Source organism: Pinus tabuliformis, chromosome 6 (assembly GCF_031772625.1).
Source record: "Pinus tabuliformis cultivar Carrire ecotype Pingquan chromosome 6, CPIR1, whole genome shotgun sequence".
NCBI classification, from domain to species: Eukaryota; Viridiplantae; Streptophyta; class Pinopsida; order Pinales; family Pinaceae; genus Pinus; species Pinus tabuliformis.
Window position 1 is genome coordinate 533,105,598 of NC_142292.1, and position 23,438 is coordinate 533,129,035.

The following is a 23,438-nucleotide window of genomic DNA, read 5'->3' on the forward strand; positions in this document are numbered from 1 at the left end:
TGTGCAGGTAACGTTTCTTAGCACTGCTACAGAACTGGGCAGAGATTGCAGCTACAATTTAGCTGACAACATATTCATAAAATGTAAGACAGACATGCACAGAGATGCCAGGGAAAACAGGCCACTCATCATGGCTCCGATACCATGTTAAACACACATGGATAGTGAAAACAATAGGAAAGATAAATCAGTGAGTTCAATTTTTATTAACAATAGATGTACATTTATAGTACAAATATGTGACTCTTGGGATTCAGATCCCAAGGTCTCTTGGACTGCTTTTGTCCATTCGAATTCCACACTAACCCTTTAGGATTAGGTGTCCAACAATTAATAACAAATCACAATAACGATTATATAGAAATTGTATATTAAAAATTAATATGAATATTTATATGGAAGAAAACCATAAATAATTTTGTTTATGATGTAAAATTGAGCCTCAACCCCTGATTACATTAAATTTTTGTGAGCACCAACTTAAATAAGGCACCAACCCCATTAAATTTGCAAGTCTCATCTTTCTAGAGGAACTAACCTCTGATCTTTATGAGCAATGACATGCAACAACCAAGAAAATCTATATTCCATACATTTTTAGACTAAGATCCATGGGGATTACAATTTTCTTGTATATTTTTATTAATTATACAACAATTATGTCTTCTCTTTAGTTCTTTGAAAGGCCACAATTCTTCATCTACAGACCAACCACATTTGCTATTCTCCTTCTCCTTATATTATGTATTCTAATAGGTTCCTCAACTCAGTCTCTACAAAACTTCTTTCTCAGTCTTGATGTTGTCCGTTGAAACATACATCAATGTGCGGTAACAACTCGATCTCCTTGTTGAATCTGTTTTTTCCTCCTTCCACACAGTTTAGTTAACATCATTATTCACTTTATTTATAGGTGCTGCAATTTTTAAATTCGACTGCAACTTTTATTTTCTACCACATTAAACTTTAATTTTGCAATGAAATTTGACTCCCCAATGCCAATTTGCTTAGCTCCTAATCATCAACTCCTCTTGTCAGAAGATTGAGGGCTGGAACCGATAGAGTAAACCTTATGGTACTTATCGCCCTACAGACTCACTGGTTTCACTCCATACAATGTCAAAGCCCAATGGTTGATGGCCGATAAACCCTTGGGTGCTTATTTCTAGCTAATTGTGATCGAAAGTCGTGACCAAGGGTTGGTCCTCAGTCGGCCCGCCGCTTGTCACTCGAGCCTACACATGTCCACCAGTGTCTAACTGGTGGTCTGATTGGATGAACGTTAACTACCATGGACATTGCTATCTATTGGCCTCTGTCTACTGCTCACGGATCGCCGCTGGATCTTACACATATCCATCGTTTTCCAATCGGCTGTCCGATTGACAGAACATCAACTACCATGGTATTTTCCATCTGGCAGCCTTCATCTTAAGATGAATAAGCATCTTAAGATGAAGCCCAATCAATCCAAACTGGTGTGGACTATCAGGGACAAAATGAAAGAGGATATGAAATCCTAGATTATTGACAGAGAAGAGGAAGGTGATGGAAGTATGCTTAAAAACTCAGACTCCATGGATTGGAGGAAGGCCACTGCAAACTTTAGCTTGAAAAAAAGATTGAAAGTGATCGATGTTGATTCAGTTGAAGCATTCAGTAATTCAACGTGCTTATTACCAAATGTTATTTTCGATTACTTCATTAATGAGCTAAATAATGCATTAATAGAAAAGTGCAACAAATGGGCAACCTTTGGACAGTAAAGAACAAGAGATATACCATGCAACTTTTATAGCAGGGAAAGCCATGAAAGTGACGGATGTACAACATCTCATTTATTTATTTTTTCAAATGTGTTACTTAGTTTATTTTTTATTTTATTTTTAAATACAAGGTTAAAGGAAATTTATATTTAAAAAAAATAAATATAAAATATGCTTTTAATTTAAATACTTTTATTATAGATTTATTTTGATTTTGATTTATTAATTAATTGGAGATATCAAATTTTTCATTTTTATTTTTTTTTGTAAAACTCCAACAAAGATTAACATTAAACAATTTAATTTTCTGAATATTTTTCTTTAACATATTTTATAATTTTTTTTAGTTATATATGTGTTATTATATGTTAATTCATTAAATTTACATAAGGTCTACGAGGCTCGATCGGTGATTGAGTGCACTATTAAGGTAATGCTTTACTTTACCGGTGTCAAACTTACAAAAATAAATAAATTAGATATGATATTCTATTATTTTGTAATACACCCTCGTAAAATTATCTTTATGGCTTTTATATAGAAGATGTGGCAGGAAAATCAAAATGGGACAAGTGATATGACGTGACAATGTAAATATTCATTTTGATTAATAGTAAAAAAAATGTTTGTGTGTTATTATTCTTGAAAATATATTAAAGACTATCATATGAGATTAGACTCCTGATTGTCAGTAAAACAATTTGAATTAGTTATGCTCAATAAGGAGCAAGAACAAAAGAAAAAAAATCATCATTTTTGCCATTCAATTGAGCTGTTGCTTGGTGCAAACCACCAAAGATTCATGATTGGAGATAAATGCCATTGATGAAAGTTGTGTAAAGGGGACTACATGAGATAAAGGCAGAAGGTTTTCAAAGCAAATTCCATTAGGAGAGAAAGATTAGACATGAACCCAAACACTAAAAATAAAACGCTAAAGGGGTTAAGGAGGAGAACTTGAAGAAAACATTCTAAGTGGTTGGCGGGGGGTGGTGAAATACTAAGAAACGTACTTCATGGTTGGGAGGAATTTGGAATCGTTTAATCTATTTTCAAGGATTCTCTAGATAAGTATATATGACTACCTAGAAATGAATCTATGACAAATATAGTATTTCTGCAGTTCAGAGCTATGAGTGAATTTAAGTAGGAAATTTTAGTTAGTATTATTTTTTGTGTTTCCTAGATGTATTTGAGTAGGTGAATGGATAGGCCTTGTTAACAATTTTTTAGTGGAAATATTTTTTATATATGTGGCACTATGACAAAAGGATATTATTTAAGGGTTTGAACAAAAAACCTAACTAGGGACCAATCATGTTAACCACTGTATAAGTGCATATCATTAGAAAACATAAATATGTTGTTAAGGTAGAAGAAATTCCAAGGAAGAAATAAAATGCATACAACTATATTGAATAATGGTATTCTTATTGTAGTAGATTGTGTTCTTGGTAACTATAGGAACTATATAAATATGCATGCATATATTTATGGCATATATAATTATGATAGTAAAATAAAATCATTATAATACAATAAGAAATGTGGCTGAATTAAACGCAGGACGTTTTATGTCTTGGTTAGTTGTGCAGTCCACGACAAGGAAAGGAACCTCATCAACTAGCCAAGAAACATGCATTATTGGAAAAAATAATAATAGGGGCCAGAAAGAACCTTAGGTGGTCCCCAATGAAAAGAATCCACCTAACCTATGGCCTAGTTTATACCTTCTAAATTAATTACTAAGAACATAGTTTATATAGATACACAACGATTACAACAATAAATCACAGTGTATCCATGCTTGACTAGATAATATCAAATGGAAGTAACAATGTTTTAAGTGCCTATATTGCATTAATAATTGTATACAAGAACGTAACAATTAGTATTTTATGCATGAATGGTGAACACGAAAGGAAATAAAGTTTTGATTAGATAATATCAAATGGAAGTAACAATCTTTTAAGTGCCTAGATTGCACTAATAATTGTATACAAGAACATAACAATTAGTATTTAATGCATGAATGGTGAACACAAAAGAAAATAAAGTTATTAAGGGCATAGAAGCCATGGCTATGAATATATTAGCATGTGAAATCTCAAAAATAAATACACAATCCATTTTTCCCCAAAATCCAAGAAAAAAGTTTCCACTTCTGGCCCTGTAGATTTCGACTGTAAGTCATATAATAGAATATAAAGTTGTGTGTTAACAAAGGGGTGAAAATCCTTAATAAAAATATTTATAAATATTATAGTTATGACTACGAGGCTTTCTTCCCGAAAGAGTCTTAATAAACCTCCAAGACATCTATATTTGCAAACCCTAGCCATGTTAAGGCTGAAATGCTAATTACAAACAATTTTATGCAGGTGCAAAGAACATGAAGCCTAAGGATGACTTATAAACCTATAAGAGAATGACTATAAATGAATATATGTAGAGGCTGAGGTGAAATAAGCAATTTAGAATGAGAAACTAAATCGAAATGCCTTAAAGAAAAGACCCAAATGCATGCACAAACTAACCCACACATAGCAAGTAATAAAACCATAATCTGGTCTTATAAGGTCCATCAAATCTTTACAATAATGTAATAAAAACAAATCTATTTTGATTGATAATTTTACCTTCGAGGAAGATGAATGAAACCCTCATGTACATAGTTTCTGAACGAAGAAAACACATATAGTAACCATAATTAATTAAAAGGAGCCCTTTTTGGAAGAGACAAATTTAGGGTTTAAAATTTTAGATAGGGTTTCACTAAGAAATTACTGGCACAAAAGCCTTTGTGAAAAGCATACCAATGCAATAAAAATTGCAGTGGAATGTAGCTACTTTGAAGCCTCCAACAATTCAAGGCTTGACCTGCCATTGCACTGAAAATCGAGGAAATTAGTAATAGAAATTCATGGAAATCATTACAAAAGATGCATAGTGCTTTATTAAGAAGGAAAACAAGAAAATTAAAGAAATTAAATAAAAGTCGAGATTCAATACCTGACATTAACATCTTGTAACAACTGTTAATCCATATCAATTTTCGTCAGCTTATGGAGCAAGACAACGAAGTCACTAAGTAAAATATTCGAAAAAATGAGATAAAACCCTAGCCCCTTTCAATTAATGATGAGGTTTGTAGAGCTTAACTCTGAACCTGTGCAAGTGCAATTGAGGCCAAAGAGGAAGAGGCATGAAGAGTAGTTAGTTAACATAACAAAGGTAAATCAATGTGCATTGTTGATCAACCTCAAAACGATTTCCCACATAGAATGGGAACACTCGTGTAGGGTTTAGTCTAGTTTCACAGGTCTCGCGTCCATGTTTTGAAGCCATGTGAACTAAATACACATGGACTCCATGATTGCATACGATGCCACGAAGGCTTAAGTCCTAGAGCCTTCATCACTCAATCAAAACATACATAATTTCCAATATAGAGAGAGGTTACATCATGGAGAAAGCCTTATAAAATTATATAATGAATAAACCTTGGAAAATAAGTTTGGATGTCATTCCATGCATAAAATGTGAGTCAATATTATGTTATAAGAGTTGAATTAAGATATGGTTATGTAAATGCTAATATAATGTCACAAGAGTTGGGCTATGATATAAAGAAAACATAACAATAACTAGCATCCTTATGTTATGGTGGGGCTATGTCAGGTAGACCAAATCTCTAGCATAGGCAATATGTAATATCCCTACACTAGCATATTTACGTTGGCATTTATAATTTTACTAACATGGAAAATATGGCCGAAGCAACCAATATATGTTTCCCAAAAAGTAGTTATAAAGCATTAGAAACTTGAATTTAAAATCCATCTAAAGGAAATCGATGTAAAAAAAAATTGGGGTTGGATGTTATTAAAAGGGATATCAAGTTGTGAAATAATGCAGAGATTCGACTATGATCGAACCATGATATGAATAGATCACAGTGCATCCTCACTTCATTGGTGGTCAATGAATGGTTTTTGGAGCTCATGGACTTGGATAGCAAGAAATGCCTAAAGCTCAAAGGGTTTTTGAGCTTAAGAAATGGAGGAAAACCCTTCATTTTCCCTTATAAGACTCAAATGAATAAGGGATTTGGTTTTGTGTATTAATTATTCTAGTTTCCTTCACACTCATTTATCTCTGGTTAATTATAGTCCAAACTTCTCTCATTGAAATGTGCAAAGGTGGCATTGAATGACACCATATCTACCACTTGCATCAAGTACAACTAGCATCGAAGTGTGGAGATTTCATAGCACTATCTACTTTGATAAATAGTGAGTTGTTGTGTTGAAGTCATGTCTATAGAATAGGACACACTAAGAGATTAAGGTGTTGTTAATTAGCACTATCAACATATTCTAGTCATCGATTGAAAAGATAAGTTAAGCTAACTTTGTTAATTTCATTGAAAATACTGAAAGGCTATTATGTGTAGGGAAGATAAGTTAGGTTTGTTATTTTCTTAAGGAATATTGCATACAAATCATGTGTATAAAAAGATAAATAGTTCATGCTATTTTATTGAGGAAGATTGCATACAAACCACTTTCATAAAATATAAATAGCCCATGTTATTTTCTTGATAAGTATTGCATACAAATATTGTGCATAAAAGATAAAAGGTCCATGTTATTTTCTTTAAAATATTGCAGGGATTTGTGTATGGAGAGATAGATTAATTTTGCTAATTTCCCTGAAAAAAATATGTGTCTATATGCACAAAAATAATAGCAATTGTGCTAATTTTCTTAAAAACGAATATGTTTTTATATGTACAAATATAATAGTTGTTGGGTCATTTTATTTCTTGATAAATAATATATGTGTACATGCACAAAGATAATAACAACTGGGCTAGTTTCTTTTGGAAAAATAATATGTATTTTCATGCACAAACATAATGACTATTGTGCTAGTTTTCTTTTAGTATGCGTAGTTGTGGTGGTTTTGATTTTGGAAAAGAATGTGTTCTTGTGCAAATAAATAATAGTAATTGTGGTGATGTCCCAAGGGGGCGACTCAATTGATTAATATGAAAAATTTGAAATCGTTGAAACTCGAAAGAGTTAAGTTCAAATCTTGTTTTTTGTGACCCGAGCTATGGGGAGGAGGATATATCATAGCCCCTTAAAGGTTTACTGGTAGTTAGGTGTCAAGAAAGCAGTTGGGTTCCTCTGGGTTACAAAATAAAAATAGTAGTTGTGGTGATTATCTTTTTGAAATATTTCCCTCTTCTTGTGTGAACATATAATCATAACCATGGTGATTATTTTAAAATATTACCCTATTCTTGTGGGTAGAAGTAAAATGTAACTATTTCCTTTCTTAGAATGCATGTGGAAAATGGATAGATGGGCATGCCTTGGTAATTTTATGCATTTTACTTTATGCAAATGAGATTTGGGTAGTTAGACATGTTTCATAGCCATACACATGCATAATTAAATATACATGTTTTTTAAATTATTTACTTTTAGTTAATGCATGTGTAGTGTCAATAAAGAGGCATGCCTCAAGACTCTTTATATATTTTATTTATGCATGTGTTATAAATTAGTTGTGCACTTGAGGATGTGTGTAAAATAAAAGATCAAAGACATATTTTAATGTTATTATGCATGTGCAAGAAAGTGGAACATGAAAAGATGTTTGAATCATAACTAGTAGAGATTTATTATCTAGGTTTGATAAATGTTTTATATAAACATGAAGTGTGACGATAGTAATTGCAGGGAAGAAATGTGACTTATATGATGGAATAATTAATAGTGTGTAATCCATCCCTTATACAAGAATCAAAATATGGATTATAGTTAACACTATGGTAGGAAATGAGGTCATTATGCTTGACTATTGGTCTGTGTAGAGTGAAGGATCATTAAACATAGGTTAATACACTATAGGAAATAACCAAGCCTCAAAGACACAACGTACGAGGAATTATGGGGTAAAGTGTTTGAGGAACATGTTATCATGATTAGTGTAATGTCTTCTAGTTAGTTATGATTGAATTAAAGATGATATTTCTTTGTAAAATATTAAAATGGATAAGTAATTGACTCCCTTGTTTCCATTGAGTGAGGGGTGAACACCCTCATGAAACTTTTAATAAAATAAACATTTGATGTTTTTTCCCTATAGGGTTTCTAGGGTAGATCGATGTTCACTTATGTGATTTCCTATTTGATGATCTTCATGATGTGGCATTTTGTGTAACACTAGAAAATCAGTTCAATATTGTGTTTTGAATTAAGCTTGATTAATTTATTAATGCAAGGAAGGAAAAGTTATGGAAGACACTAGTATGTAAAAAAATGGAAATAATGGTTGTTCCTTTACACAATTCACTATGTAATTTATATGGTTACTTCACATTATTATGGTTATTTTATCCAATGATCAGTTAAGGAGTATAAAATAAGTCATTGGAAATATTACATGCTAGTAAATCTAGTAAAATTTTCTAATCCTATGTGTTTTTGCACGAGATCTACTAAGGGATGTTACAAATGGTATCATAGAAAATGTTTTCAACATTCGCGCCCCTTGGGTTCTATAATAACGAGGAGTAGAGGTATGATGTTATTGGATATAAGCTCAGGTATGACACTAACGAAATTATATGGTAATGTATGTAGTAGACTGTATTTAATATGATATGCATGATGGTGTTAATAATTGCATTGAAGAATGATAGTGTTAATGACTTCTTTGAAGAATAATTATACTCATGGAATTTGAGTCTTTATGTGGATAAAAATAGTTGCAATTCTATTGCATTTAATTATAATTAAATTATGGACAATCCTAAGCACTCACTAGTGATAGTGTGAATTAATTACTAGTCTTTGCATGCATAATTTTATGATAATTTTAAATGGAGAATTAAAAGAAAAGTGATTAGAGTTACATGCATTTCTTATAAGAAAAATATGTAGAAAGGTAGAGATTGACCTTGAAGAGGGCAATAGAATGTTTAAAAAGACATTAAAAGAACCCCTTTGAATGTTCAAAATAAACATTGAGTCAAGTGGTAGGTTTTGATTGTAATGACTAATGGTCAATTGTGTCTTGTTGTTATGAATAAATATATATGAAATAATGTAAAATAAAGTAAATGATAATAAGCATAAATAATTATGAGTTAATTGGTAATTAGGTTGAAGAGTCATGTCTAAATGAGACATGACTCTCCATGAAGAGACACCTGCTTGGTATATAAGCAAGCCTCTCTCTCATTGTATCATCATTCTTAATCACACATTTAATATATAATATTTGTATCCTCATGGATATATTTATTTTCCAAGTCTTCTGGAGTAATTAATTTGTAGAAGGAACTTTGTTCGCTTCATTTGGTATCAGAGTAGTCGATCCTCTGGTCACTCCACTGCTGCACAGAGTTGTGTTCTTCGATCTAGGTCTTTGACCATCAAATTCATCAACATTGTTGTCGTTGAAGCATTTCGCTACAAGAATTTGGAGTTTCTCCATTTCAATATCAACCATTTACCCATTCAAAAAAAAATATATAGAAAAAATTCAAATTCAAAAAAAGAAAATAAAGAAAATAAAATAAGTACATATAAAGATTAAAAAAAAATATTTAAAAATAAATAATTAAATTTTGAAGGAGAACATTCATATATATAAAAAAGGTTCTACATTATTGATAAAAAGTGCATAATAAATATAAGAGGGAATCTTTCCAAGTATATTTAAAACTTTTTACGTGGAGAAGCCCGTGGTTTTAGAAAAACCAATGGTAATTGCCCGTGGTATTTCAAAAGTAAAACAAAAACAAAAAGAATACAAAGTCTCTTTATGTGAATGGTAAGTTATACTTTTGTGAAGAATAGATAATATTATTTTGATTATTCATTAAGTGGTGACGAATACATAATATTATTTTGATTCTTCATTAAGTGGTTTACAAGCCCGTGGTTTTAGAAACCTATGGTAATTGCCCATGGTATTTTAAAAGTAAAAAAAAAAAAACAAAAGGAATACAAAATATCTTTACGTAAAAGGTAAGTTTTACTTTTTACTTGGGGAACATTAACTGAGTCAAAAGTACATAAGTGGACATATATTTTATATTATACCCCAAAGAGGTGAATAACGACGTTTCACTAGGGTTGTAGCTTTTCAAAAAGAAAAAGAAAAAGAAATATTATAAATAAAAGATATATAAAGAAAAGTATTCTATTATAAAGGGGTATTAAAAAAAAAAATCAAGTCATAAAATTATTGAAAATATTTACAAGTACAAAGCGGGTATTATTATAAAAGGTTACATAAGGAGAAAATATCAGTTTACGTTAAAGTGAAGTAAAATAAAATAAAATAATAGTAAGTGAAATTTAATAAAGATAATACACCCTAAGGTTCCATTTGAGGTAATTAGAAATAATAAGGTTCCATTTGTTGTAATTATAAATAATAAGGGGTTAATCTCATCAACGAATACACAAGTAGTTCATTTCCTTCAAAAAAGAAAATAAAGAAAATATGCAGTCTAATTCGCAAATAAAAGAAGGAAGATTCTCCTATAAAGGTATTCCAATTGTAAATTATAATTTATTTACATTGAAAGGGCGTATCCAAAAGAAAGAGATTAACATTGCCATTAATCCAAACATTGAAGATAATTACATTAATATTAATTTGGCAAATCAATTATTAATTCTAGAGCCAAATATAGGCGAACGAGAGGTTTTTTTTGGCGGAAAAGAGTATGAAATTAATGATTTAAGTGTGACAATTGATCATTATGAGTACATATCTCAATTCTGTGTCGTAACTATGCTTGACAAAGAGGTTGACATAATTCTCGGTCGACCTTGGTTCAAGGAATTAGGTACATTCATTCTAAACATAGAAAACAAATTCTTGATGTTCCCTTACAAAAAGAAGATGGTCACGTTCCAAGACATGACAACAAAATCAAAACTGATAATGCCTTCAGCAAAAGATCTTAAGGATATTTCGAAACTAATGTTTCAAGAGAATCCAGAAACAGTATCAAAGAAGCAGAAAGAGTATGAAGAAGTCATATCCAACAAAAATAAGGAAAATTCATGTTTGAAGGAGCATAATCAAAAGCTACTTACACAAGTAAGAAAATGTAAAGCTAAGAAACACCAGTTAGAACAAGAAAATGAAATTTTTGAAAAGAAACTCAATGAAAATCTATCAAGAAAAGAAGAGGAAAGTTTATGCCTAAAGAACCTTAACCAAAGGTTATTAGAACAAATCAAGTGTTTAAAAACTGAGAAGCTTGAATACCAAAATAAAGTTGACTCAGAAAATGAGGAACTTTTACGTCTTAGAAACCATAATCGAAGTCTACTCACTCAAATTAAAAAACTTAAGGATGATAGGAAATCATTGGAAAATAAGTTAGAAGAACTTATCACGAAAGAAATGTCGAAGTCGTCAATCCAAGTCAGAGGTAAAGGAACGAATACCGATCCAGTGAATATCATAACTCAAGAAGAATGCAAACTAGTTGAAGAAAAGGCATACTTAGATGTTATAGTTCATATGATAAACACCCCAAGTGAAGATTCTGTAACCAACTCAACAACATCGTCACCTAAAGTAAATAAAAAAAAATTCTCACACTTAATAAGGGAAAATCAAACCAAAAAAGCTCCCTATCGACATCCGAATCATGAGAGTAGACAACTCAACCATTCTACGTATCGGGACCATTCAGAACAGAAACAACAAACTGATGTTCCAGAGAAGAGTAATGTAACCTCAATCCAATTCTACAATGACAAGTCGTTACAAAATTCCAGTGATCAGAATATTCCACAGAAGATTAATCTAGGATGGTCTGATCCCTTCTCAGTGCAACAATTTTGTTTGTCAATAAGAAGATCATATCAACATGTATCGACGAAGATGACTATTACGAGATGAGAAGACATTCGAACCCGAAAAAGAGATCAAGCCTTTTTCATCAACAAGATTTGAGTACAAAGCTTTTTGACGAGGAAGGCAATGTTATGAATAAATATATAGGAAATAATGTAAAATAAAGTAAACGATAATAACCATAAATAATTATTAGTTAATTGGTAATTAGTTTGAAGAGTCATGTCTAAATGAGACATGACTCTCCATGTAGAGACATCTGCTTGGGATATAAGCAAGCCTCTCTCTCTCATTGTATCATCATTCTTATTCACACATTTAATATATAATATTTGTATCCTCATCGATATCTTTATATTCCAAGTCTTCTAGAGTAATTAATTTGTAGAAGGAACTTTGTTCTCTTCACTTGTCATGGAATTACTTTGAATTTTGATTGAGTTTATGATAGTTGGTAACATTGAATATTTAGTATATTGCACTACCTTTCATAAATTAGTATTGCATGACACCATTGTTGGTAATTTTCATACTGATAAATTGTATGCGAGCTTTCAACAAACTATTAAGCTTATCTTCAAAGGTATATTGCAATATGCATAATTTTGTTTCTTATTAAAGATTATTAAAAGTTGTAAACAATGTGATGGTGGTAGTTCATTTTCATATTATTGGTCTAATGGTGACAATACGTTGCTGAATGTGAGCCTGATTGAATTGTTGCTAGTATGGTTAGCGACACTTACTTACTAATGATAAATTAGTGTTTTTTGTATGATTAAAGCTTTGTATAGGATTTTATGCATATGCAAGAAACTATGATAATTACATAAATAGATATGTGTTTAACAACGCATATGCATGATTGTAAGTTGCAAATAACTTAGATCGTGATAACAATAGTGTCTTTAAAAGTGATTGATTTAATAGAAATACGTTGTTAAGTCGATAGTAACAATCGAAAGGAAAAGGGTGTACCCTTCCATATGAACATGCATAAATAGTAACTAGTGTGATAATGGTATCAAGGATTATCTGATAATTTATTGTATGTTCTACAAACTTAAGAAAATTATTAGTAGCCAAATGTTGTTAATTACATTATTTGCTCAAACTTCATGCATAAAATGTAGTTCTACAATCTAATGATTTAGTGATGGTGTTAGCCTGTATGCATCATGCATCTAACAAATATGTTAATTTCATCCTTTAGAAATTCATCGAGTACGTGTGAATATTGTGGTGACACTACATATTAAACCAAATAAGTTAAGTCTATTATGTTATGTAAATGTGGTGTCCTCATTTCCATCGCTAAACAAAAATTTGGATGGAATTTTGAATTTATTGGTGTTACTATTTTATTTAACCAAGAAAGACTATGTGATTGAATTCAATTTAGTAATGTCACATAGTGACTATTGGTTATACACATATGCGTAAAATGAAATGTCATTTTTCACGAATTAGAACTATGGTGAATGTCAATGATTAAGGTCCTATTCTCCTAACTATTGTTTTGGGAAACATCTTCATGGAAAATAATTTCTAAAAAGATATCCTAATTTTATATGCTTACTTATAATGCATGAAAACTATGTTCCTTTCCCTTATATCAGTTTTGCATTAATTTATATGTGTCATTTATGGATGTTTTGAGCTGGCGATCTTCTACAGAAGATCACTTGTCATCTCTGTTTGGTTTTGTTTATGTGTAGGCTTTGGATCAAGATCAGATGAAATAGATCACTTGATTGGAGGAGAGGATTATTCATTAAGCCCAAAACCCTTCACAGTGATGCGAGGAGGAAGGGTAGTTTCTCATGCTTTATAGAATTATAAATTATATCGAAACTACATGCATGGCCATCTGTATTTGGGATTGTTACTAGATTTTATTATCCATTCTCTCTTGTTGTCTAGTGATCTCAATCAGGAGTGAGATCGCAGAAAAATATCTCCTTGCATGTAAATTTCACAACAATAATGTTGCTAGTATCCATGCACTGGTGTGCTATGTCCATTGTCATTTTTTTTCTTTCCACTTCTTCTACCCTTCCTTGGAAGCTTCTTGGTGCTCTTTCTACTTTGAAACACTTGATTTCATTTCTTTTGGCCTATGTTCTCAGGTACTTAGCATATACACAAGCCTCATCTAATTATATAGGCTTAAGTAACATCAATTGTTTTTGTAGATGCATATGTAGATCCTCCAGATAAGTTAGGAGTACATATGGGATCTTTGGTGAGATATCTAGAATTATGGTCATCATTCCAAATTCTGTGGCGTACTACTATACACTTTACCTTTTTTTTATTGAAACAATGTCACTTGATCCATTGGTTTTCTACATAATTGATAGGGTAAAACTATAAGTTTATTAGGGTTTCGAAATACTCCCACCTAGTCTAGAGGATATCCTTCCAACCTCAAGGTATCAATGTAGCTTTCCCACTAGGTTAGGTGATGGCCCTCTAATTCCAGCTGAGAAAATGAAATATTTTGTTCTTACTTTATATGACAAACACTAAAATAAACTTCCAATTGTTGTAACTAGTGATTTAAATTCACAACATTAATATCACTTTGATGCAGCTTTATGTAAAAAATTTCTTCCATTTTTAATAAGGACTATGAATGGTTCACAACACTCATACTGGGTTGACCATTTGCAGGTTATTTCTCAAATTCCAGCTCTTGTTCTTTCTGATCCGCTAATTTCCCCTCCAATCTAAAACCTGAGTTAAAAATTCCATATTCTCCCAATAGCTAGAGCTTATTGGTCAGGGCTACCATGAGGAGGCTCACATTAGGGCTTATATCTGTGACTTGTGCTTATAGTTACACAAACCTCTCCTCTATGGGATGTTTATATTTCTTCATAGATTCATCATCCATGACTATGAATTTCATCTTAACCTATATGGATCCCCTATGTTGTGGGGAAAAATGCCTATGCAGGACGATCCTATCCACCTAAGGTGTGACAGTGCCTTAGCAACAAACAGAGACAACTATTCTAGTATTCTTCCTTTATGAATAAAGAATGAAGAGAGATGGATGGACTAACCGGTGTCTTCCGTTTGTCCCTCGATCTAGTTTCTCTTCTCTTTGGGAGTTCACAGCTACTTGCCTTCTCACACGCCCAGCTTCAACAGGTCTCTGCAAGATTACAAGAGAAGAACACTACACAAAGACATAGATTCATAAACATAACTAGTTCAGGATTAGAAGTAAACTAAACATACTAATGCAATCATACATCAAAGATACATCAGTATATAAGACAAACCAAGATAGCTTTATTGATGAATAACAAGGTTCAGGAAGAGATACAACCCAGAGGGCTGCAATCCAGCATCTCCTTCCCAGCAAAATGGAATTCCTATCTTCACCTCCCTTCAAAGCATTAAGCACCCAATGATTCCAGTCTCAAACCAACAGTAATTCTTTGCAATAACAAAATTCCAGCCTCCAGATCTCATGGAGGAGAGATCCATATATAGATGTTTGGAGAGAGGATGAGTCAGCTTGAGATCTGACTAGTGTCCTCTCCCTCTGTCAGTTCTTGATTCCACTTGTTAATTCTTGCTTCCACTTGGAGATTTGGAACCTCTTACTCATCACCAATCGAATTCCCTGAGGCAAGTGTCATTTTGGAAGCTTCCTGGGTTTTGACACCTTGAGAAATGAGCTTGCCACATGTCCACTCTCGCTCAGCGCAAGTAGCCAGTGTTGGCTTTGACATTCAGCGCAGGTAGCCAGTGTTGGCTTTGACATTCAGTGCAGACAGCCAGTGGAGCCATTGACATGATCCTAAATTGACTTGTTTTTGAGCAGTTTCTGGTGGAGAACTTCTGTGAATTGCTGTGGTTTTTTAGCCTTGTTCCTCTAGGGGTAGGAACAACATGTTTAGGGACTTTGGATCCCTTAGATTATGGACATTTCATGCTCAATGCTATAAGGCACAAAAATGTCTATAACAGTTGCCCCCTAAAGTATGAGGCCGTTTATCGGGTGAAATGCTTTATCCAGGAGGGTTCGAAGTTCATCCAATGCTGGGAGGAGACCTATAATAAGATACAATACAATACATTATCTTTCATACTGCTTTCATGATCTAGCTGAGGCGGGCATTCCCATGCTCAGCTTTATAAATTCATTTTCTGTACATAGAACAGACAATCGTCTAATGGTAGACTGATAATTTTGATGAAATTATCATCCTTTGAGTGGGATGATCATCTGCTGCAATGATGTACATGTCAAATGTCTTTATCTTTCCTGAATATATATCGCAGCCCGGATGGATGAAACTAGATCCGGGGTCTTCAAAACTCGTTCGATCTTCACTCTAAGTACAAGTCGATCCATGTGAGAAATCTTCTGAAGTCAAACATGGAAAGACATCGCTTGATTACCGGTCAACGAGGTAAACAGTTAACAAGCGCGAGAGGAATCACCGATAATGATAATGACCCTCAAGGTACTGTAGTACAATTCACGTGGTGTGAATAAAGGACTTGGCGTCGAACACCACGCAAAATCTTTCGGTCGAAGGTCATTGATGTATACCTGTCATCGGAAGTGAGAAACTTGCCATTGAGGCATGCAAGCTTCAAAGTACTGAAGGGGTTGTTCCTAGATCAACTTCTTGGATAATGAGCTGATGTCGACAAGAAGCGATCCGTCAAAGGAGGGCCTTGATGAATCCCACATCAATGACATGGAACGGAGCTAATGATTTTGATGGAGGTGAAAACGATCTGTGACATATGATTCAGGGTGGCGGTCACGGAAGGATGAAGGATAATGTATGGCAGTGGATGGGACACGGTTGACTTTTCTGAACGACTTCTCTTGAACATATGGCGACATTGATGCGATGGATCGGTAGCATTACCCCAAATATGGATGGTATGGCGAGACCATGGTGATGTGACTGGTGAATGAAACAACCCAACCCGATTGTGGTACGGAGGAAAAGTGTCATGTTCAAGAGCGACTTGCTACCATCAAAGTTTTCTTGAGTTTCTCCCAATTTTTCCCCAGTCATTGCTGACCAGTACCTCTTTATTTTTGTCAAGCTTGAGGAGGATAACATATGCTTGTTCTATAACCTGCCCTTCGGGCAAGCCCATCACTATGTTTTAACAAGCCTAGCGATAGTGAAACTCGTTCTCGTCTAAAGACAAGTTTGTCGCTATTTAATGATTTTAACGAGTCTAACAACAAAGATAACTCGGTCCTTTTCATTTTTAGAGAGTCTGAAAAGGTACATAAAGTTAACTCCAAAAGTCCTTTTTCGTCATCTAATCCCTTTAGTCCGAAAAAGTATAAAACAATATAGAAGGGATGAGTTTTCGATAGTTTTAACGAGCCGAACAAAACAAGCGCTTGATCTTTTTGTGCAATAATCCCTCAGGTCCAAAAAAAATTAAAATCTAGAGGAGGGATAGCACTTCCTGTCCCTTTAACGAGCTGGAAGGCTAAGGACTCGGCAATCTTTTCATATTTTACGAGTCAGTTGAAAAGAGCTTAAAGAAGACTCGTTATTTGAGGAACGAGTGATAAACAGGATTAGCAGCTGATTCCAGGTACAGGTTGGAATTTTCCAATCACGGCAGTGTCACAAGGATGGCTAGGTGAAATCACTCTTCGCAGCTGTTCCTCAAAATGGGTAAACAATCATATGGAGGTGAACGATCGGCCAAATGAAAAGTGGAGGTGACGGTGCAAACATGACCAAGGCTTTAATGGCTAATAAGGTTACATTCACAGTGGTTATTTACCGGGTAGTGGTTCATTTTTTATTTTAAAATGAGCTTAAACGCTGGTGGAAACACTTGCTCATTGCTTATGTTTATTTTTTAACGAGCATGAAGTCCGCGTTAAAACTACTCGGATCTTGCGTTTATTTTTTAACGAGCATGAACTGTGTGCTAAAACTGCTCGATTTTATGTTTGCATGCCCCCAGCATAATAACGCAAATCGAGGTGCATGCATATTGGTCACTATTTAAGCATAGTAACGCTTGAGGTACAACCCATTACGAGGTTGCGCCAGTGGAATTCCGTCATAATCCATTAACTCGTAGGCTCCTTTTGCTAACACTCGTTTAACAATATAGGGGCCCATCCATAAAGAATTAAATTTTCCTGCTCCCAATTTGTCGGATTCTTGGTCGTAAAGCAAGACCAAGTCACCTTCTGAGAAGACACGGGGTTTGACATTTTTGTCGAACTGCGCCTTGACTCGTTTCTTATGGGCTTCGTTAGCTAAAGCGACGTCACGACGGGTTTCATCCAATTGGATTAATTCCAAGAAACGAGCCTCTTCTCCTGAAGTTCCGGGGAGGAGATCGATTGCGAGTTTAAGAGACGAAATTTCGCACTGGACTGGTAAGACTGCTTCCAGGCCATACACCAGTTGGAAAGGTGTGAACCCAGTCGCATTCTTTACCGATGTTCGGTAAGCCCACAAGGCTGAGTACAGGATTAGGTGCCATCTTCTTTTGTGAACCCCGATCATCCTTTGCAACATACGCTTCAGGACCTTTTTGATCGCTTCAACTTGTCCGTTGGCTTGCGGATAATACGGGGTAGAGCTGTCGTGAGATAGCCCTAGCTTGGCAGCTAATTCAACCATCATGTGATTGCGAAAATGCGATCCATGATCTATAACTATAGCCTGTGGTACGCCGAACCTGGTGACTACATGATCGAAAAAGAAAAGGGCAGCTGTTTCACTAGTGTTATCTAATGTAGGCATCACCTCGGCCCATTTGGTAAAATAGTCAACGGCGACTATGATATACCCATGCCCCCCGGTCGAGGTGGGGTTACATTGCATGAAATCGATGCCCCATTTGGCGAAAGGCCCAACAACAACTATTGGCTGCAAGGGTGCGGGTGGTCTTCTGGTTTTGCTATCAAAAATTTGACAAGCATGGCAACTTCTGACTGCGGTTATGCAATCTTTGAACATGGTTGGCCAGAAGTATCCTGCTCGTAAGATTTTTTGTGCTGTTGCATATCCAGATTGATGCCCCCCACACGCGCCTGAATGACACTCATTCAGGGCTTTTTCTGCCTCCTCATGGGTGAGGCACCTCCTCAGAACTGTATCGATACCATGACGGTAAAGCGTATCACCGACGATCATGTAGTCTTTAGCTTGGTATCATATACGTTTCTGTTCAGAGTGAGAGGTGTTAGGCCTGAACTTTTGGGTTTGAAGATAAATTATTATATCTCCATACCACTCATTGCTTGTAGATATCAGAAACAAATTCTCGTCCACGATTGATTCTTCGGATGTTTCATCGTTGGACGACGATGGGAGATCGCACAATAATTCTGCGAAAACTAGAGCTTTCTTTGATTTGGATTTTACAAATTCCAGATCAAACTCTTGAAGGATCGCTATCCATTTTGAATATTTTCCCCCCAACAACTCTCGCGACAGTATATAAGTCATGGGGTTGCAATCTGATAAAATGGTAGTTTTCCAAAAGAGGACATAATGTCGAAATCTTTGAATCACTTGAACAGCTGCAAGCGCTAGTTTTTCAACATAAGAATATTTGCTTTCTGTATCATTCAATTTTTTACTTAAATAATATATAGGATGTTCAATTCCATTGACTTCTTGAACTAAAACCATCGCAATGGTCGTGTCCGCTGCAGCCAGATACAGGTTAAAATCTCTTTGATAGTCTGGGGCATACATTAATGATGCTTTTACTAGAGAATATTTCAGAGCATCAAAGGAGGCTTGCGCCACCTGATCCCAGACAAAAGGTACATCCTTTTTCAAAAGACGAGTATAACCTTTAGCAAGTTCTGCGTAATTTGGAATGAACCTCCTCAGAAAGTTTGCTTTTCCTTGGAGTTTCTGAATCTGAAGCAAATTTGAAGGAGGAGGCAAATTAATGATTGCTTGAACCTTGCAAGGGTCAAGACAAATCCCATCCTTAGAGACTACAAAGCCAAGTAAATGACCAGAACCGACGCAAAATACACATTTGTGCGGATTGAGTCTTATCTTGTAGTGTCGGCAACGTAGAAATATCACTCTTAAATGCTGCGGATGATCAGTTTGCTTTCGTGAATGAGCCGGAAGGTCGTCGAGATATGGTTGAACGATGTTCTTGATGTCATGGAAGGCATAATTCATTGCCCTCTGAAACGTCGCCCCTGCGTTCTTTAAACCAAAGGGTAATTTTCGATAAGCGAATGTGCCCCACGGACAAATAAATGCAGTCTTTGACTGGTCCTGTGGGCGGATATTTATTTGATTATACCCGAAAAATCCATCCATGAATGAAAAGATTTCACATCCGGCGCATTCATCAATTATTTGGTCGATGAAGGGTGTAGGGTAGTTGTCTTTCGGACAAGCTTGGTTTACATCCCTATAGTCGACACACACTCTAATTGTCCCTTGTTTCTTCATAACAGGGACAATATTCGATACCCAATCGGTTAGAGGAACCGGGTAGATGAAACCAACATGGAGAAGTTTTTCAACTTCTGCCTTAATGGCAGCGGCTTTCTTGGGGTGCACCTGCCGAAGCCGTTGTCTACTGGTTTGACATCAGGATACATCTTGATTTCGTGTTCAACAATACTCGAGTCAATGCCTGGCATTTCATCATATGACCAAGCAAAGACATCTCTGAATTTGCGAAAAAGAGCATTATATATTTCCAGTTCCGAGGGAGAACATCCTTTGCCGACATAAATATTCTCTACAACATTTTTTTTAGTCGAGATATTTATGGCTATAGTCTCTTCAATATTGGATAAGTTTCGCTCGGAATCCACCGTATTTACAGTATTTGATAGGAATTCAAAAATTGAAGGGTGATAAAGGTCATGTTGAGTATCTTCTTCATAATCTGGAAGAAGGGAATGATGGTGGCAATCATTCCATGGTGCCCCCTCAATCAACATTTATTGTAGGATTCCTTCGTCAGTCCCATGCACTTTCGACCAAGGATCTAAAGGGGTACCATATTCTCTAGACCTATCTACCCAAATGCTTGATGAGCGTTGATTTGGGTTCGCCTCCCATGCCCGAAACATTGATTGCTACAATATTTCTATTGGGCTTGGGGGCAAAACCATAGCATGATCCATGTCGATATCGTCTTCTGCGACCTTCGTGGAAGATATCATGTTGCAGGCTGCTACCAGCGCTATTTCTCCTATATAGATGGGAGGTGGAAGCGCGAAAGTTCCCATTAATGTGGGGTCTTTCAGTAGGCCTACTCTGATATCTTGAAGCGAATGGTTGCTTCCATGGATCATGGGAATGCTTCCTGTAACTTGTGAACCGTTAGGGAGGAAGTTTTGTTGGTCGACAATCGTAATCCCTCCTTGAAAAGGGAATGCGATCTTCCTAAAATAAGTCGACACTACAGCTGCCATGGCATATATCCATGGTCTTCCCAGTAGGATGTTGTAATCAAGATTCCCATCGATGACTTCAACATCTATTTCTATTGTTTTTTCGCCTAGTTCAAGCTTCAAGTTATTTAGGATACCGTACGGGGTGTACGTCCTTCCGTCGAATGCTTTTAGTGTCGTTGAAGATCACGACAAGGTTGGAGACCCTAAAGTTTTCCAGCAACTCATCGACATGATACATGTAGATGCCCCCTCATCAATAATTGTTCTGTGAACAATTTTGTTGAGGGCTTTCACTTGAATAAGGAAAGCTAGTTGAGCTGGTAACTGAGGATTGTATCCTTTGTGGTCGAAGGATACAAGATTGGAATCCTTAGGATCAACCCCACCAATAGCCGATAACAACGCCTGCCTTTGGGATGGACAATTTTTTAGTACTTCAAGAGTCGACATAACGGATGGCGATTGGGCCAAATCTTCCACTATGTTATAATGCTACGCCGCTCTGGCGCGAGGATTAAATGTCGACTTGTGTACTACTCCCTTTGGCGGTTTTATTGTTAATTCAGGAATGATGGGTGGTACAACTTCTGTCGAAGTCGTTGTCGAACTACTTGGTTGATCTTTACCTTTGTCGTTCGACAGTTGCGGATTCCCGTAATCTTTGTTCCTTGTCGAAATCAAAGCATCATTTTGTTGCTTGGAGATCGACAACATTAGCACTTGCGACGGGGAAGCATTTCCACTATCAACCAGATTTTGACCTGGATTGGGAAATGGATCAGTTAACACAGCTGAGGTTTGCGAACTTTTGAAGAACCTCTTAAGCTCAGCTCTGTATGGACAATCTTGTGTCCAATGATCCCCATCACATATAAAACATGGATTTTTTGGTTTCCCTTTCCTAGGAGGGCATGAAGAAGTTTTCTCAGGGGATGACTCACCCTGTTTCTTCTTCTTCCCTTTGTTTTGTTTCTTCTTGCTTCCTAGTTGGTTGGTTTCTTTGCCTTTATCTGCTGATACGGCATTTACTTCCGAAGCAAGAATTTCTTCTTTTGCATTTTGATCTGAAGTCTTACGGGCTTTCTTAGACGAAGCCTTTTTCGATTTCGCGTTTGCCGTGCCAATCACACCATCGCCGGCATGAGAGTCACTGTTTGATTTAGGAGGAGGAGGAATTGAGAATTCCGGTCTAGGGGCATCAGGTATTTTGTCGTAGAGCGTGCCATACTGAGTGTATACTAAGTCTAGATATTGTGCACGAGCAATAACTTGCTCCTCCGTTACGACTCCCCCCTTGGCCACATCTTCCGTTATGGCAAGAAGTAACGACTTGATAAACCACTCAGCTAATAGCTGATCAGGAACGTATGTTTTCACCATCCTACGACGACGACGCCACTCATGTATATGATCGGATATATGAGTGGCCGTTGTCTGCTTGAAGTTGGTTAAGATTTCCGTTCCAGTTTCATACCTTATCGGTAATTGAAAATGGGTTAAGAAAGTCATGGCTAGGGAACTGAAATTGTCGAAAGAGGCTCTAGGTAATTCAATATACCATTTAGCCGCTGGACCCGTTAATGTCCTCTGAAAAAGGTGAAGTCGTATCGAATCATCGTTCAGGGTGTTTGATGAACACCACAGATGAAAAGTCATCACGTGATTCGATGGGTCTTCACCTGGATTTCCATTAAATTTAGGAATGTCCGAGGGAAGTTTGTGAGGAATCGCCGGCCACCAAGGGGCGTAAGCAATTGGATCGTTTGTTAATCGGTGTAAATCGGGTAACTCTAAAGTTGCCACGAATGGTAACTGTTGATTCAGGTTAGGTGAGGCGTACCCAGGGTACGATGGAATTGCCTGAGCAGTGGGCCTTTGCATACCAGCATAATGTAATTGATGTTGGTATGATTGATACGGTTGGTGGACTTGACCACTGTAAAGTGGTTGGTTTTGACCGTTTTGAATGTACGATTGTCCACTGTTCGCAAAGATCTGCTGCTCAGAACCTTGGTACACTTGCTGGAATTGTGGTTGTTGGTATTGCACCAGCCATGGTTGCGAAGCCATGTTCTGTTGCGCTATACTAACTGGTGGACCAAGATGTGGGGTAATTGTACCCGTTTGGACCTGTGTCGCCCCACCAGTTGGCGATTGTGGTTGTGTCACAGGGTCAAGGGGCTGTTTCATTACAACCTGAGAAATCTGAGGTTAACATACAACAGGCATCGTTTGAACTTGTGACACTGTTACAATAGCTGGTGTTGTCGGGATGTTCGACATAGGTACACATTGTTGCATAGAATACACAACTCTTGGCTGTTGGGGTAACATAGGTACCCAACCAC